The sequence below is a fragment of the Cyrtonyx montezumae genome, unplaced genomic scaffold (genome assembly GCF_038088225.1).
Source record: "Cyrtonyx montezumae isolate F1298 unplaced genomic scaffold, pur_monq_1.0 scaffold_3, whole genome shotgun sequence".
NCBI lineage: Eukaryota > Metazoa > Chordata > Aves > Galliformes > Odontophoridae > Cyrtonyx > Cyrtonyx montezumae.
Window position 1 is genome coordinate 3,130,266 of NW_027072034.1, and position 17,749 is coordinate 3,148,014.

A 17,749-nucleotide genomic window follows, 5' to 3' on the forward strand; every position below is an offset into this window, starting at 1 on the left:
TCTATAAATAAGTTGAGGTGCAGCTTGAAAAAGAGCAAATGCAGCACTTTGTAGAAGCAGCTGCTCCATGATTCATGTTTGATGAGTAAAACCTGGTGTAGGGAACCTGCTTTGGCAGGGGGGTTGGACTTGATGATCTCTTGAGGTCCCTTCCAACCCCTATGATTCTATGAAAACTGTAGAGGAATGGAACAGACTGTGGCTTCCAAGATCAAGTCTCCATATAAATTTGTTGTTAAAATATGACATGCAGTTAATGCAGGGAAGCTAGTGTAGCAACTCACTTTTAAAACAGCAGGTTAAAATAAGCAAAGCACATTTGAAACTCCCAGGTCACCCATGTTTACTGCTCATTCACGTTGGCCATGGAGATGGTCTGGAACAGCTGACAGTGATGATGTGTACTTTAACTGCACCGTGAGAAACCAAGAGCTGCAGAACAGTTCACTCCATGAATACTTTAAGCCGCGTGAACTTATTCATAAAGTTCGGATGATTGTGACAGCAAAATTGTGAGATGCAAAAATATTCAGATGTATTCCAATATTCAAAAATAGCTAAAAATATTTTGGTAAGACTGTTAGTTGCTTTAGCAGACCGTATACTAGCAGTGTACCAGTTATTCTCTTAAAAAAAATTAAAGTTAAATACCTCCTTTAAAGTCACTGATGCTTTAAAACAATGGCTATGCTTAAAAATTGTTTGCCATTGATTGAAACAATACATTCTTCTTGGTCGTTTGCAAGAAACACCATGAGGAATATTGGAAAATGTGAACAAGAATAGTAATAAAAGTATATTAAAATTAATTTGTTTGAACATTAACAGTGTCTCATCATTTAGAACTGATGAGAAGCCGCTCTATCTACGAGCAAATAGAAAAAAGATGAAATATTGTTGGCTTTCAAATAATTGCACAGGTCACATGCTGTGTAATAAAACAGATGTTCTATAGATAATTCATAATTTGATTCTGAAAGCCGTGTGGTAAAAATATAACACTGTTTTTCTTTTTCCTTATCTGCAAAAAATAATAATAATTCCAGAATTGCCAGCAGCTTTTCATTTCACCGACTTTGAAGATGTGGAAATACTACGGGCTTTGTCCCTGCAAGATGATTATCTTGAAGGACTGAAGTCAGGAGATCTAAGCATTTTCCTGCCACTAAAACTGATGTGAGGATTGACAAATTGCCTATTTTCTGTTTTTCAGGGGCAGTGAAGATGGGGTAGAGGAAAGAAATTAGTGGAGAAGCCTCTACAATACTCATCATTCTTTTACTTCATATTAAAAAGTGTACAACAAAACTCCGTGCTCCTTTATGAGCTGAAGCTAATAGCGTAATAAAGTCACAGAAGGGTAAGTTATAATTATGTACAGATGATGGATTCTGTAGTAATGTAACATTTAAAACACATCATGCCAAAGGAGAAAAGTGGAAATGGAGCACATTTTCCCTCCAGGCCTAACTTTACCATTTTTATATCAGAAAACAAAGTTACAGTAATCTTATTTAGCTACTTCATTGGCAAAATTACATCAATTTTTTAGGACTTTGGAAGCATTCTTTGAATTGATTGATAGGAATGGCTTGTGTGAAGAATACCAAGAACTTCAAGGGTTCTGAAGAATCGCTGCAGAGTTTGCAAACATCTTTTGTTAGGAAATAATCTAATATTTTTTCTCAGCTCCTAGTCCTCCCAGGTCCTGGCAAGGCAGGCCTGCCTGAAGACACACTTCCTCATCATGCCTCCTTCATCATTCATATAATCAGGGAACGATAGAATCATTAAGGTTGGACAAGACCACCAAGATCATTTAGTCAACTGCCAGCCCATCCCCATTGTGCCCACTGCCCATGTCCTCAAGTGCCACAACTACGCAGTTCTTGAACACCTCAGCGGATGGTGACTCCACCCCCTGTTCCACTGCATCACTGCTCTTTCTGAGAAGAAATTTTTCCTGACGTCTAACCTGCACGTAGCTGCACTTGAGAAGAGAGCAGAAACTTGATCTGTATCGATGGTGTTAAGGTAATGATTCTAGGTACACTGAATTTCAACTGACAAGTTTTAAAACATCATTTAAATTTTTAAATTAATATTTATAATTAGTTTAAATAATAAACTGCCACCTAGCATGGATAACGGTATATTTTGAGGCACTATATATGTATATGTGAGAGAAAAATTCACACCATGCTAAAGAGAATCTTATTTTAGTGTTCTAAGAGGGCTTTTAACTTTTAGCATGGGTGTATTCTATTTCTATTCAGGAAAGATAATGATGCACAGTGCAGGTAAGGGAGGTTTGTCAGAGCCAGGACTGCTGCTGAAGAGAGATAGCATCAACAGATCATTATGGTCCTGCAGTCTTCAAAAGCACTGAGAATAATTCAGGAAGTAAATTTAAAGCTACCGTGCACTGAACCCTCCCCCTGCTGTACTACAAAGTACTTCTTAAGTGCTTCCCAATTTGTGATCTCTTCAGTAATGTCACGTGGCTTTTTGTAAGCCATGTCCTGATTTATTAGAAAGAAGAATCTAATTTAAAACATTAATGTGCTCTTTGTCCATAAAGGACTGCTATCTTTTGGGCTGCATTCGTTACAAAAGAATGTTTGGCTTTCAGATGAAGCATGACCACGTACACCTCTCGTTTTATTCAACTACCTTCCACTGTGGATGATTTGAAACTACAACAGAAGTACAGTTATGCAAACAGATGAAGAATTGAGGAGCACTGTCATAGAGTTTACATCTGTCCGTGCACAAACTCTTTTACTAAGGACAAGATATTAGTTTTTTTTGACATAAAAAATGCTTAGATGTATTCTCCTATTAAATTCCTTATCACAGCAGGAATGTCATTGCTTCCATGTTGATCTAACAATTCAGCCTGTATTCCATCTTCAGCAGCGCTAAACAAAAGATGTCTTAATGAAGGTGCAAAAAGCCCATTACCTGATTCAGATCTAATGTAGAAAATAGAACTTCTGACACTTAATCATTTCATTTTTCAGTTTCATAATCTCAGACAGGATTTCTACAAGTGTTCTCATTACTGATATGGATCTGATCCCCTAAACAGAATTATTATTTATTTTGTTTGGTTTCCTTTTAAGTAAAACCTCTGCAGTTCTTTGAAAGCCAACTCTGGCAAACTATTGATCTTTCACAGAAAGAAAACAAAACTGTTACTGAAAAGCTGAACTAATGCAAAAAAGAAGAGAGAAAAAAACGTTTCAAATGTATTTGTAGCCATGCAGTGCTGTCAGACAAATGCAAAGTCAGCCCACACTGACTTCAGCTTTGCTACACCATGCACAGGGCTGAATAGTTCAGTATTTACAGTTACTACATAGGCAGAAAACAAACAAACAAACGACACCTCACCTCTCAAGTGGGAGAGAATTCTGCTAAAATGGAGAATATCTATCCAGTGCGAGATTCAGACAGGATTGACTGTTGCCACACATTTAGACACACTCTGGAAAGCCTCATAGGCTTTGAATGACTACAGGTGGTTATTCTTTCTGCTTTTGTCCCAGCGGGGGGAGAAAGGAAAGCTCCTGCAAACAGCTGGCATGAAGTCTCTCCCGGGACACTGGATACATCAATAGCTATCATCAGGAACTAATCAGGCAGCTACAGAATTAACAAGCGCTATTTCAAGCGAGGCTGTTTGGCTTTCTTTGGAGATGTCACGTTCCAGTATGGAAACTGCTTAGCTCATGATTTTTTAATAGCACTTCTTTAAGGAGTGGGGCTTTTCTCTCTCCACTAACAGCTGTGTGGTGACATTCTGGAGAAAGAAGTTACCAGTGGTTCTAACTTAAGCTGGTTTAGTTCAGTTAACTCAGCAGATCCCCATCACATCACTGTGGTCGTTGCCTGATGTTGACCATGTTAGGGAGTTAAAGTAGTTGGCAAAGAGATCCGACAGAAAACAGTGCCAGAGCTGAGCGAGTAGCAGAGAGCAAGACAATGAACCGGCAAGAACAGCTGAGATGATGTCACAGGTATCATTAGGGCATAACTCATCGTATGGATTGAAAAGTAACAAGCAGCTTCACTGTTCAAAGGGAGTGCAAACGAGGGAACGAGCTGTTTGCTGCAGGTTTTTCCCTGTCATGTTGCTCTGTAAGCGCTAGGTGGCCTACTTCGAAAGGAAATTGGAAATCCCATCTGGTTCAGCGAGTAAGAGAGAATGAAAAGTACAATTCAAGCAAGTTATGTAAGTATTTTATAAATAATCTTATTCTACTAAGAATTCAGAAGGTATCAAGTGTTATTTATTACAGTGCAGTGGAATCACAGAGTATTGTGCTCACCTCATAAATATTAGAGGTGATTTATCAGATTGTTTAGACACCAGATCAAGTTAATAAATGAAAATATCTGCACGCGGGCTCTCTCTGTGCCTTAGTTTAAACTTCTTTCATACTTACTGTGACAGATGCAGAGTCACCATCGCTCAGCTGATGTGGTATCCTGTGATGTGGTCATAATCATGAGCCAGTCGGGACTGTGTTTTCGACTCAACAAAAGGCACAGTAGTTAAGGATGAATTCTGTACACTAAAACACAATCATCTGAGTTTCCAGAAGAGAATTTTCCCCGTCCCTGAGCTCCATCCAGTAGAAAGTATTAAACTCTTCTGTAAAAACACATCCATATGCTTTCAGGTAGAGACACCACCAGTGTGGTATTGGATGTCCTCAAATCTACTGAGGGGAAAGGGAGAAGGGAAGGTGGGAGCTGCAGCTGCTCTGAAAAGTATGGTGTTACCAACAACCTTTTTGCTTCAGTGTTATTTTTGACTGTCAGAAGGGGAAGATGAGAGAAAAAGTAAAGGTGTGATTCAGAATTCTAGCACCTTCAAATACTCACTTTTGTCTGTTTAATATGGGAAAAGGGAAGCTAACAAAAGGAGCAAGTGAGTCTGGCAGCTGCAACGGGTACATTCATAGATAAGTAAAACGTCATGTAACATCTCCCCAGTGATGCTTCCTGTGGTTTGTCCCAGGCAGATCTCTCCACCAACCCAGAAACCACTTAAGGATCAGGCTTCCACAAGTCACAAAGCAGCTATGTCTACGAAGGATCTTAAATTAATGACTATCTTGTCTCTTTCCACTTCCCCAGGGATTGGTTTGGATGTCAAACTCTAGATACGAGGTTAATGCTTGTAAAAGAAACACAAACCTTGATGTTCCAGACTTTTCTCTGTTTAATTCATCAAGAGAAAACATATTTAAAATCCCAGATTGACCAGCCATTTCAGAACACACAGGACACTGAATCTTACTTTCTAAATATATACATTTCGAAAGGGATTTTACATTGAGCAAATGAGATATGACCCACTGTTTATTTTGCTGACAAATAATATGGGTTAATTATTTCAGCTCTATTTAAAAACCAGCACTTTATCAAACCTTAGTTGAGCTTAGTCAGCCATCAGCTATGGTTCTTATTGACTGAGAAATAAATGGTGATTGATCTTTCTGACATAATGAATAGCTATTGTATTTTTGGGGAATTCAGGCTCATTTGCTCAGGCTGCTCTACCTACGGTGCTTGGAAGATTTAATTAATATTCCTATCGATATTCTAAATAGGCTCAAGAACCTGGAATTACAGAGTAATCATTTTCATGGCTGAGCAGCCACAGGGAGCTGCAATTATATTGAAAATGTAATACTGAAGACGTTTGATTTGTTAAGCACTATTTATCTTCCTAATACAACCTGGGAAGGGCTTTACGCTGAAACTGTAGAATTTACACTGTCCATTTCTAGATGCTGTGGTGAAGCAGGACTGGCACAAGTGTTGTCTATTCCATCTTCCCTTGCTTAACTGGCTCATTTATAAGCTCTTTAAGAAACATAATTGATTTTTATTCACATGTAACACATTCAGTTATTTTCTTCTGATAAATAAGACAGTAAATGACATGTTTGACCTTAACTGCCACCTGGAAGAACAATTTCAGATTTGAACTGGATTTTACGAGGCAGTAATGCTGTCTAGTTATCCTATCTCTTACATCAAGCATTCCTCATGTGTCAACATTTCCTTGGGTTTATGGCACTGTCCTCCAAACCTGAAATCTGGATCAAATGAGGATTGGAGCCCAGAACCCACCTGCCTCTCTCAGTGCTTTTTAAAGCTGGGAAAGACTATAAGGCACTACCTGACTAGAAAGCATTACTTACTCAGCTCTTTCTGCAGATATTCTGAAGTCACTCATAATACTACCATGCTTAAATTCGCTGCTTCCCCGTTCCACACAAACTGTATTTCAGAAGCTGCTCCACAGCATCTTCAGCCACTCTTGAATTTTCTTTCATCTCTCTCACCTGAAAATATTCATTTAATCATTCTGATTCGACTGAATCCATGCTTATAGGCAACAGCTGGGAAGCAAGTCATGAAGCCTAAGTTAGAAGCACATACTCTGGTCATATCAGAGTAGCAGCTGCTTGCAGACTCCTGTGCAAAAACTTGCTGTCTTGACCTTTGGAGACTTGAATGCTTCAGCAGAGGGACAGATTTGTCAGCATGTGGGAGAACCCACTGCTTGTTAACCAGTTAAAACATTAGCAGGCTTTTACCAGGGACAGCATGTGAGGGATTCAGAGGTGTTAAATGTGTGATTTTTAATTAGTGAATTGAGTTACTCAGAGGACGGCACAATGGCCAGGAGGACGGCATTCAAGGCAAGGCTGGATGTGACTCTGGGCACCTTGGTCTGGTGGTTGGTGACCCTGCCCATGACAGGGGGGTTGAAACTAGATGATCTCACCTGGGAGCAACTGAAGAAGCTCTGAGGCACGGGAAACAGAGCTAAAGGGCACAGTGGAGGCACAGCTCTGTGCCGCTGCCAGAGAAGGGACGTAATATAAAGCCCCAGCAGAAATCCTGCTGCTTCAACACGGAAGTGCATCTGCCGCATTCCAGGATGTCCCATTTCATCGCTGTGAAATCTATCTGCCTCTCCACGTATCAAAAGAAATATGCACTTCCTTGTAGATCCCCTTAGTTCCTATTCAAAAGAAGAAGACTCCAGTCAGCTGCTGCTCTCATTCATGTGTTGTGCATTCCACTGGGAAAGAAAATATTGCACTTCCTTTGTGCTGTAATGCTTGGCATGCAAATTTGATCTGTGAAGTCTTCCTGCCATTAGATGACTGGGGTGAACAAGCTCATAGCAGGCTTACCATGGCTTCTTTTATTTCCTAAAAGTATGCCAACAAATATGATCCGAACTGCAATTACGTAGTTCAAAAACCACCAGTATTACTCCAAAAGAATACAAACAAGTAGTTCTCTAATCAACCAGTCTGGGCTAACACCACGCTCCTACATCTGTTTCCAAGATAGGGGCAGGTTTAAATCTAAACACAAAGTTCCAGCGGCTTGAATGGTATCATCTTAAATTAGTTTTCTTTCTTGCTTTTTACCACATGCACATATGTGCACGGCTCGCAAGACTAACACAAAGTGAGGGAGCTGCTCATAGTGCCATCAGTTTCACTTTTTGTCCTGTAGTTCATCTCTCTGTGCCGACTAAACCACTTTAAATAGAATCATTTAGGTTGGAAAAGACCTTAAGTTCATGAAGTCCAATCAACGAACAGTAACAAGAACATCACAAAAACATGTCCCCATGTGCCACTTCAACACATCTTAGGGATGGTGACTCTAGCACTTCCCTGGGCAGCTTGTTTCAATGTTTAACCACCCTTAATGTGAAAAAAATCTTCCAACTGCCCAATCTAATCCTCCCGTGACACGACTCGAGGCTGTTGCCCTGCATCCTGTCAGTTGTCACCTGACAACGGAGACCAACATTCTCCTTGCTGCAGCCTACTGTCAAGTAGCTGTAGGGAGCGATGAGCCCCCGCCTTGGCCTCCTTTTCTTCAGACCAAACAGCCTTATCTCCCTCAGCTGCTCCTCAGAGATCTTGTTTGTTAGTTCTTTCATCAGCTTTGTTGCTCTTTGCACTTACTCAAGCAAATCACAGCCCTTGTAATGAATGGCCGCAGAGAGAACACAGTGCTCAAGGTGTGGCCTCACCAGTGCCATGCACAAGGGGACAGTCACTTCCCAGTGCTGCTGGCCAGACTATTTCTGATGTGGACCAGGAGACCATTGGCCTTGGCCACCTGTCTACACTGTTGGCCCATGTTCCATCATCGGCTGTTGAGCAGCAGTACCCCCAGCTCCCATTCTGCTGGGCACCCTCCAAGTCACTCTTCCCCAAGCCAATTCCCAACTGCATGGGATTGATGTAACCCAAGTTGTCCTTTACATGCTGTGTGATGACAATCAAGGTGATCTGCTCCATGACCTTTCCTGGCACTAAGGGAATCTCAATTCAGTTTCATGTTTTAGACAAGATCCCTACATGAGCGTTTTTGATAAACTGACAGGGCAAGAACTCCCTTAGATTTTCTTCTAGCAGTTTCTTGCCTTCAGGAGATCAAATTTAAACTCTTTCATGTCTCTCACTTTGTTTTCAGATTTTAATGAGCTTTGTCATGAGAGTTATAAGTTAACATGATTTCAAGGTCTTTATCATCAAGAATTCACTGTCACTGGCATTAATGAATTGATTACACGCCACAAATACTATATATACATTGTATTATGAAGCTCACCCATTTAAGTAGGATTTTTTTTTTAACTATCAAAGACTTGACACAAGCCAGCAGTGTGTGCTTGCAGCCCAAAAGGCCAGCAGTATCATGGGCTCCATCAGAAGAGGGGAGGGCCAGCAGGGTGAGGGAAGGGATTATCTCCCTCTGTTCTGCTCTTCTTAGGCCCCATCTGGAATCCTCCGTCCAGGCTTGGGGCCCCCAGCACAGGAAGGATGCAGTGCTGCTGGAGTGGGTCCAGAGGAGGTCACAAGGATAATCAGAGGGCTGCAGCACCTCTCTGATGAAGAAAGGTTCTTCAGCTTGGAGAGGAAAAGGCTCTGGTGAGACCTCATTGCTGCCTTCTGGTACTTCAAGGGAGCTCATAAACAGGAAAAAGACCAACTTTTTACATGGTCTACATTAAAGAAACAGAATACACACAAAACACACTCAAAATTGAAGTACAGGCTTCGGTGCTACAAGATTTGTAAGCACCTGGAATTCACTGTGCATTAAAACTCCCAGCTCTGACCTTTAAAACAATCTAGATTATCCATAAACATACCTCTCACACACGCACTCACATCAGGACAACGTGATCTCAGCTCCAGGACTTGCCCCGAACAACTGGCTTAAGCTCACATACGCTGTACTTCGTCTTCTGCCATACACCATCACAGTCACCCTCACGTCACGCCTTGAGCTAAGTGCTAACCTAATGGCTCACTGACCCACAACACGGTAGTGGACGGTCGCCCGCAGAATCGCCTTCTGTCTTCAGGTCTTGGAATAAACAGCAGGGATTTTTCACCTGGGTTGGCACTACAGAGGTTCAGCATACTCTGCTAGGGAAAATGTGTTTGTTTTACCGCTGCTGACCTTGGAGAAATCGGCACTACTGTATATTATGTTTTAATGGCTGTTGTTACTATGGATGCAAATGTAAGTCTATTTTTACATTTAATACGCTGTATGCCAGCAAGACCTAGCGGAAGATCCCTGCAAATGTAAACACCTACATGCAGAGTGACCTACTTACATGTGGCCTCGCACGTAGCCATATAAAGCATTCTCAAAGGCTGCATTCAAAGCCTGCAATTTACAACAATTTTAGTGCAGCGTGTGGCAGACTGAACAGAAATGATGCTCGGTAGTCATCCATCCACATTTTATTTAGTTCGAACATACACAGTTTCCTTTTAAATGACAAAGGCTTATACTGCACCAAGAAGTTACTACTGCATCGACTTCAGTGGGGAATTTTGTTTGAGATTTGACGACGTCGCTACCGGCCGACGTTTTGAGTGGACAACATCTAAAATTCAGTGTCACGATCAAGGATATCCATCCATTTTCCAGACACAAAAAGAATTCAAAGGCATACGTACACTGAATGCATTCTGTTTATTTGAGAAGGAAGATCTCGTATGAGTGCCCGTTACGGAAGGCATCTTTTATCATGTACAATAAAATCAACCATTGCTTCCAGCAGAATACAAAAATACACATCTCAGTGACTTCCATACAATAATAAATATGTAATCATGCATCCAACAATAAAAAGGCACGGAAAACTGGTCACTTAGTAGTCATAAAAATTACTAACTATATTAACAAAGCCACCCAAATTATCTGTACAAGGAAATGTAACAATATATTCCAAAGGTGAAAACACATAAAACATCTTTAAAATAGTATATGCAATAAATACCTCAATTGTTTTTATATATTAAAAATAAAACTGTGCCATTGTAAACAGTATGTAAACAAACGAAATTCACTGTTCCTTACCGTTATTACAAGTAAATAAAGCCAGAAGTTACACCCCTGCTCTGTTAGATATAATTCATTGGCAAGTTTTGTCAGGCAGTTTAAAGTTTTACTCTTTTCTGCAGCAAACAGAGCCCGCTATGTGTGTAATTGCAGTACTATAGCAATTGCTAAGCTTCAAAACTGACTACTCAGAATGGAGCATGACACCGAAGAGTCAGAGCCGAAACCAGAAAAAAAGTGATTTTTGCAGTGTTATGGACGAAAGTTATTTATGCTACGTAGATTAGTGTCAGTAAAACTTAGCCACTCATATACCACTGCTCTTCTATAGGTCTCAGGGGCTGTATAAGGTGGCGAGCATCCTTCCTCACACAGGCAGAGAAAGAGAGGCACACAGAGGTAACTGCCCTGCCCCAGTCCTCACTCAGCACATGAAGCCAAAAGCAGAACCTGCAGCCCCTGACTGCCCGCCCTCCTCATTGCCTCCAATATCGCGTACCCGTCCTGTCCCTTCTGACAAATAACACTGAGTCCTGAAGCCCATTCCTGATTAGAATTACAGAAAGACAAAGAGCATGCAAAAGGAAAGCTGTCTGCTCGCTTGGGCACCCACCTGCTCCCACTGATGCCCATGTCAGATCTACAAGAGCAGAGCAGAGTGCCCAGGCAGAGCCCTGTGCACCATCCACCACCGCTGCCTCTTTTGAGGTTTCTACAGCTAACAAACTCCTGGGATGTTCAATCAGCTGTGTACTTCCTTCCTCATTAGCAACGGGAAGAGTGTGAAATGGAATATCATCCTTTCTTAAGTGTAGCAAAAGACGCCTGGGGGTGGTGGGGGTTCTGTACAGACGGTGTTCAGAATGAGCCGTACAGGATACAAGATAACATACTGATTATACTGTTGATAAATACCTCATTTTACAAGTCCCACCACGTCTCTGGGATGACTGCCTATGATGATTACGAACTTATCCGTGCTGGACACATATTTTTCAAAGTGCATGACTGCTCTTGTCTGAAAACAATACTTTTAGCCTTAGATGAAGAAATGAATTTGGATTTATTCGGCTGTTTCACAGCCTTCTGTCTTTTCACATGAAGAATGAACTCCTAGCATCCACAATTAAAAGATACCCCGGAAAGGGATAGGAAGCACTGAGTTACAGTAATTTTCCTCCCTGCCGCTACTGAAGAACCGATCCTTTCGTTTCTACACAAGCCATTTCTCTGCTACAAGCATTGTCTGATTTACCCTTTCACTTAATATTTGCATAATTTCATTCACTTGTGAAATACTACAAGAGTCACTCTTCAGACTAGCTCTGAAGATACGTCCACGTCTCGAGATTAAAGCTGTATAGAATATAAAGGACATTTTAAGAGAAGGTACTTTTGGATAAGGTACTTAAAGTGACCCACTCCAGATCTGCAGAGCCAGGCGAGCTGCAGGAAATCAGCAGGTACAGAAAAAAGAAGGGACATCTTTCTATTTGCCAATAAACAGTTCTTCGTTTTCGCTTACATGCCAACTCTGCAGAGGGATGTGAAACGTGATCTATTTTTAGAGGACTCCATATTAAGTCTTACAAAAGATCTTTTAGAAGCTATTTTCATAGACATAGTCAAGGAGCAGAACAATGAAAAAGTCTGTACATTCCATGAGGCATAGATTCCCACGCGTTGTATTTCGCAGGTTCCCTAGAAAAATCCAAACAGCAACTGCAGATTTCACATTGGGAAGAATAAATACATTTCACTCATTCCAAAACAAATAATAATATCACAGTAGGAAAACAGCCAGTAAACGACAGATTCAGAGGGGTTTCATCTTGGCCACCGTGAGACTGATGGGAGTTCTGCCAAAGATTTCCACGAAGCCAAAATTTCACCCAGAATCTTGTACAACTCTTTACCCGACAACAGTCATAAACATCCTGCCACGCCATTGTATAAGTTAAATATTAATAAGCATCTGTAAACATCCTGCCATTCATCTCATATAAAAAATATTATCATAAAAACAATGCAGCATCTCTCAAGCGTTGTATATATTGAAGTTTTTTGGCTCTACACACAAGCTGGTGTCCTTACATTGGGCAAAACCAGAGTATATATATGTACATATATATGTACAGGTGTGCAAGCACACACACACACACACACTACCAACTACATACCGCATATATACACGCATGCACACGCAATACTGGCAAGAGAACAACATTCATAGGTACGGCATTCAGAAGTTCACCAGTGATCAATCTGAAGACAACTTTCATGCGAGGAACCATTTCTACCCACCCAAATCTTCTGGAGGCTTACATATAAATGCTAAAACAAAGAGAAACTAAAGTGCTGTCTGAAGCCAAGCGCGTGCATTAAGTGCCAACACATCCGTGGCCTTACTCTGTAGATTTGCAGAGACAACAAATCTCTCTGTAGGGTGAACAGGAGCAATGAAAATGAACAGTAGAAGCTACAGAGCGTGCTAGTTGGACCAGGAGACCTCCACAGGTCCCTTCCAACCTAAACCACCCTGTCAGTTTCTGAGTATTTTTTATTTACCTAAAACAAAGCAAATCACACTGAGTATTTTCCTTTTCTCATTGATCTTTCTTTTCACATAGGTGAAGATGGTGTATTTCTGCTTCAAAACCTAATCAGACCCAACCATACAAGCCATGTAGAAAATGACAGTGTCGCATCTCTGAAGGCAGTGCACTCTGCACCACCTACATCTGTGCTTTATGCATTGGCTCATGCAAATAAGTGACTGCTATTACAAGACTGGCTCACACCTGTATGATGAATACTAGCTGAGGAGACAAGCATGGCTAAAAAGAGCACCTCTGTAATACACTTAGAAGAAATCAGCTATTTTTCCTACATGCCACAACACACACTGCAAACAAAATCATGCAATTCTGCAGCACTCCACATTTGAAGATACTTTCTCTGTACATACTATGGAAACGTTCTAGCTTTCTGGAGCAAAGAATAGTAATGATCATGATCTGAAAAAATAACAATCAGTGGGGTGATATAAGCAAGTGCTTGCTTAGATTCAGAATTTTACTGGTGTTTAAGACATCATCTGTTTATTAAGATAGCTGATATGTATCTAAGTTGCAAATTAGGAAAATTGGGGGAAGGTAATTGGGAAAAAGCCTGAGAAAGAAAACAATTAATCAGAAACTCAATCCTGATGTAAAAACTCACTGCTCTCAGCTATTGTTGGAATGTGATCCCCTCCACACATCGTGAAAATTGACATTATTTCCATTATGGCAATGAGAAGGGTTTTTTTGTACCGATATGTTTGCCGTGAGCATGGACAAGGACACAAAGCTGCTACTATTAGATGTCATTAAATTCCTTGGGTGTGAGGACAGTGATGAAAAAACATCAAATCTCTGTTGAAAAGACCAGGCCCTCTTCCCCTCCCAGAAGTCCTCGTTGGCTTGTACTCTTTGTGTACAAACAACAACTGTGGCACACCTAATGTGCTGTGAATCCTGCACTTTGATGAGAAAAAGGCCCTTTTGACATACAAACATGAGCAAACTAAATTACTAGGCATGCTTCGGGCAGCCCTGGGGAAGCCCCTCTTAGGATTCAAAGCGAATGATAGAAGAGTGGCTAACGGAGGGAAACATTCCAAGACAAGTTCAGAAACAGTGCCTCTCCACAGGAAAAATAGTGATTTTTACCTTTATGGACAATTGAGTTTTTCAAAGTGCACATTTTAAGTACACAGAAATCCAAGTGAGGAAGTATGTCCACAAGTGAAACATGACTGTACAAAATCCAATGAAGTCTGGTTAAGCAGTACAGTTCAAATGTCTATTTCAAGAGATGGCATCTTGGCCACTGGAAATCTGAGTGAGTGCCCTCACGTCTACGTGCTCACTGTAACTCAGAAATTGTCTGATATTCCTAAGAATTCTGATATTGCTAAAAATCGTGCTAAGACCCCACCTGCCCTTACTGTCAGCACACGTATTCTCCCTCTCAGGAAAAACAAGACCAAGCAGTTCCTAAAAGCTTTTCTCAACCTTCCTATCACATAATTGAGCACAGTCCCAACGCGACATAGTCCTACACACATCAGCTAATGCAGGGAATTATGTCACGTTGATGTCACTGTCAGGTTATTAATTAATAACTATAGAGTTTTCCAATCTAATTAGTTGATTCAAAGAAGGACTCCCCATGTTAATTCCCATCAAATGTTCACAGCAGGCAGTTGGAGCACTGTGGAGGTTTTTATTTATTTAAAAAAAAAAAGGCTTTGAACTTTGTACCACACTGCTTTTCCTTTCAATATCATTCCACTGCTAATGCTCATCATTTTTTTTTTCCCCAAGTATTTGCTTCATAGAATAAAATTCAGATTAGCCACTTGCACACCTGTCCTACTAATAGCTATGCTAATTTCAAGTATTTTCAAACACCTGACTCAGTCGGTGTACCCAAAACACATCCCTCTTTCAAAAAGGGCATTTGAGTACGTACTGGTAATTGCTGGTGATACAGCAAACTGAATGCAGCTTTTGGTGGAGACTGTAAGCGTATAACGTGGAGGATTTTAGCCCCCATGGACTCAAAATCTGATCCAGGAGTTTATATATAAAGTGTGTGGGTCAACTGAGAGAGCTTTTGAGAATTCACAACAGATTTTTATCATTAGACCGCATAAATACAGATATTTTCTGCTGATTTCTCTGGAGGTGGAAGACCTCTCACCACTGCAGTTGAATTCATTGCTATTTGTCCAGGAATAGTCTCAGGTCCACAGCTGCCAGAATTTTGCTGGTTTCCCTAACTGTTAATAGCGCTAATAATGTATTATTACAATTATTATTTTTACTGATAACAGAGGATGATATGTTCCTGCTCACTGCAGGAGAGTTGGGCTAGATGATCTTCAGATGTGCCTTCTGTCTCAAACAATTCTGTGAGTCCACAATACTATGATACAATTTTCAGTTCAGTTCCACGGACTTCAAGAATGCAACTTTCAAAAACATTTTCTTCGCTTATAAACTTGAGCAGAATCACTTTATTTCTAACCCTAACCCTGTGAACTATGAATACTATGAACGTTGGCTTCAGCTCCAACTGGCTGCAGGAATGGCCTCCTGGAACTCTCCAGATGGCTTCCAAACACTTTCTGAGCAACAGTCTGGGCTTCTGTGTGGCAGAAATGAGCATTTCAAGTACGTAAGCTAACCATTAACAGAGCTTTTTAACCTAATGCAACAGCAGGAGAAAAGACCTAGAAATTTTTTTTCTTTTTGTAAAAAAAATCAGGTTCCACACTACTTCCTCTATATAAATACAGGAAATTATACAACCAATGAATTTTTTCAGCTGATAATTACCATGTGATGCTCTATCAGTCCTGCTAACACTACCATTCAACTCTGAAGGGGCAGCAGGCAGTGTCTGAGTCCTGTCCAAACTCCTTGCTTATCCTCAAGTGATCAAAAACTCTTAAGACAAACATACAGTCCTGTACAGTTCCTGCAAACATTAAATCTTTGCAGTGAGCACAAGCAGCATCAAAACTGATGAGATAGAAATCAAAACACGAAACATGCAGTCTGAGAAAACAAGCAAAAAATGGGAGAGCCCATGGCACACATGTAACACTCAGGGCACTGCAGCTGAGAGGAACATCGGGGCGAAAAAATAAAAGCAAAACTTCATACAAATTTCTGTGGCTCTCACACAAGTGACCAGATGATCCCCTGGCTGTAAGCAAAACATATTCCTCTAGCAGAGTTGCCCTCAACAACATACACTGCTTGTAACATTAACTTTCACAAACAGACTTTACGCTGCTGATTATTAGCTACCAGAACTGTCAAACTTGTAGTCAATAAATTAATACTCAAGGGTATGGGTAGAGCAAAGGAAAAAAACATCAGTAATGCAATCATTAACAGCAAACGCTGAGCAAAATTGAATCACTGGGGTCTGGAGGTTCTTTTCTTACATATCCATCACAGAGTTATCTATGTATAATATATAGTTTCAAATTTATTTTGAAAGCAACACTGCTGTATTTCATCTCCTATTTGTTCCTCATATTACTTTTAGATTATGCATATGAAGGTTTTCTGCCAGTCATCTGGAAAATAAAACCAGATGCACTACGAAACATGGATTATTTTACCCTCGTAATAAGATCTATGCATTATCAAGGCATTATGATTTTTTCATTAAGTAAATTAGTATCGCTGAGTTCAACTAGAGTAAAAATTGACAGGTTTTGAATTTCTATACAAAAAGCACAGGAAAATATGAAATGGGCCATTATATATATATAAAAAAAAATCAATTCCTCTTGCCTGAATTACAATTATACCACTTTTCAGTCTCAATTTCTTTGGGCAGGGATGGAGTGAGAAAGATGTTTTCAATTTATTTTTTAGAGGACCCAAGGATATTTACTTCAGTCCCAAATTAAGGAATACTGCATTAACATAGCAGGGTTTTTGATCACCCGCTTCTCATTTCACTGTTCTTCCATAAGTTTATCGTATTTCTCTTTGTTAGAAATTGTTGTTTCAGAGAAAAAATGATGTTGAAGGGGAAATACATAAAATATATCAAGAATAAAATTTGCAATTGCCATCATATAAAAAAATGCACAAATTTTCTTTAAAGAACTGTAAAAATAATGCACACCAAAAACCTGAAAACACATGCTTGACTGACATCATCCAGTTTCTGAAAGGAAGGCATTATGTATCACAAAGGCAATATTTGCATCACCAAAATCAGAGGCTGTGACAACATCTGACTACAACAAGCTGGAAAAATCCACCTGAAAACGACAAAAAACAAATGCACGCTGAGCAACCTGCTGCCATTTTACAACCTTCGTTTTGCTTCTCCTTTTTGAAGAAGATGAATACCATCCACTTCAAAAAATGCGGATTGCTTGGCGTTGCTTTCATGGGTGTACCTTAAGGTACACCACCTGACAGCGGAGTTAAGCGTGTTTGACCATGGGAAAAAATGAATCCAGTGACTACTATATGCTGCCTTCTGTCTAAATGAATCAAGCATGTTGAATTAGGCTCCACAAAAGCTGCTGGGATAACTAGTTTTCCAGAAAATTAACTACTTCTAGGGAAGTTGCTTCTTTGTGTTGAAATATTAGGAAGTATGCTTTGGAGTGCTTTAAGCATCGAGATTAAATTATAAAGAATTCTGTGCGTTAAAAATGAACCGGTGTGTGTCCTCAGTTCCAGGGAAAAAAAAAACCAAGACTTGGAAACCAAGACTTGGAAAAACTTGGAAATTTAATCAT